Here is a 2,305-nt window from a genome sequence, read left to right on the forward strand (position 1 = left end):
GTGCTGGTGCAGGTGAAGGCCTTCTGGTTCCCCTGTGTCCTCACCTGGTGCTGAAAGGGGTCAGGCTGCTGTCAGGGTCTCTTTGATGAGAGCGCAGTCCTGTTCATGCCACTTCCTGCTCACGCTCTAATCACCTCCCACAGGCCTCACCTCCAAAGCCACCACCTTGGTGACTGGACCTCAGCATATGAATTTTGGAGAAACACAACCATTTGGACCATAGCAGCCCCTTCATGGAGTCTTACATCTGCTACCTAAGAAATCGCACCTTTGGTTGGGTTTATTTCTAGGGTTATCGTAGGTTTGCTATTATGAATGAATTTTTCCCTCAGTTTCTAGGTGGTTACTACTGCACTATAGGAATGTTTGACTTTTGTGTGTTGGTCTTGGACCTTATTAGTGCCCACCGTGTGCAGGCCCCATTCTGGGTTCTGTACATGCGTGGATCCTAATTAACAGCCGTAACAACCCTACTCGGTGTGTGCTAATTGTGTCTCTAACTTACAGCTGTGAAAAGGAGGCCATGGAAAGGTTGTTTCTTTATAGAATCCCATAGATTTTCTAGATAGATGACTTTATTGCCTACAAATAATGACAGTTATTTCTCTTTTTACAAGATGTATGCCCATTATTTTTTCTTCTTTTCCTAAGAAGTAGCAGCAAGAGATGTTCTGGTCTGTGTTCCTGCCTCACTGGGAATTTCTCCCACATTCTCCCTGAGCAAGATGTTTGCTTTGGATCTCTAGTAAAAGTAGATTCCGTTAGAACATGATGTCTGTACTTGGTTCACTGTGAATCTTTACTAGGAATTTTTTTAAATTTCATTAAAATTTTTTCAATACCTACTGAGATGAATCTAGGCTTTTCTCCTATTGATGAAGCGAATAGCACCATTAACTTTTCTAACATGAACTTATCTTTACATTCCTGGATGAACTCTACTTGGCATTTTCTTTTAAGGCACTGTCAGCTTCGACTGGCTAATATTTTATTTGAGATGATTTTCTTCTGTGTATACATGAGATTGGCTGTAACTTTGCCTTGTTATGCTGTCCTTGACTGGGTTTTATATCAGCTTTGTGTTTATTTTAGAAACAACTCAACTGTCAGTAACAAATTGACAAACAGTAACACTTTCCCAGGGCGTGGTGTCCGGAAGCATCGAGGCAGGTGGCTCAGCCATCCCTGTGGGCCCAGGCCATCAGCTCTGGGTTCCTTGGCCTCCATTCATGGCACCAGGCATCAGCCCAGGACAGGAGGGACAGGGTAGCCACCAGACTGTCCCCTCCCTTTAGCAAGAAAATCGGTACCTTGCCCTGAGGCTCCCAGCACGGTTCTGCTGTCTGAACTGTCACAGGGCCCGAACTGCTTGGGGGTTGGGAAGTGAGCTTCCTGTCCCCAGCCCAACTCTCTCGGCCCTTGGGTGTGTGTGGAAGGCGCTGGGGGCCAGGGCGAGGGTGGCCGTGCAGTCAGTCACGGCTGATGTCAAGGGGGGTCCCGTATTTCCCAGACTCCCACACACGCTGCCTGAGCGATGGCACAGGGTTTGTCCACAAACCCATCTTGTCCTGGCCATACTTCAGGAATGGATTTTTGGTGACACTTTTAGTTTATTTTAAACTCACTGAGCTTTTCCAATTGTCTGTTTTGTTCTTGGTCTGATTTGGGTTATTTACAGTTTTCTAGAAAGTTGTCCATTTCATTAAGCACTTAAAGTGTAATGATAATAATAATGTATGGCTTGTTCTTATGATTTTGTTTTGGGGGTTTTTTGTTTGTTTTGGGGTTTTTTTGGTACTGGGGATCTAACTCAGGACCTTGCACTTGTGAGGCAGGCAGCAATACCACTGAGTTAAATCCCTGACCCTTGTTCTTACAATTTTTAAAAAAATCATCTTAAATTAAATTCCATTTCTTCCTGATACGAATTTGTGTGCTCCTCCTTCCCCATTGTCTCCCTGTCTCCCTCTTTCAAAGATTGGCCCATGGCCAATTTTATGTCTTTTAAAAAAGCAGGTGTTGGGTTTTATTGACAAACACTGATGAAAATTTAAAAATATAAGAGTAATTTCTGCTTTTAAATTTACAAATTTTTTCCTTCTTTCTTTGCTATTTTGTGGTTCCTTTCCTAGAGCCTAGAATTTGTGATTTGTTTGCCTATTTTCTTTTTAATTACAAAATATCTCAAAACACTGAAAAGTGATGAGAAAAAGATAATGAATACCTACAACTATCATTTGGCAAATTTAGCAAACTTGGTATTACACTACAATTTATTCAAGATTTTTAGAAAGATGTTCATTTG

This window comes from Heterocephalus glaber, unplaced genomic scaffold, assembly GCF_053883595.1.
Source record: "Heterocephalus glaber isolate CG9 unplaced genomic scaffold, H.glaber_assembly_v1.0 deba00001698, whole genome shotgun sequence".
In the NCBI taxonomy this organism is placed as follows: Eukaryota; Metazoa; Chordata; class Mammalia; order Rodentia; family Bathyergidae; genus Heterocephalus; species Heterocephalus glaber.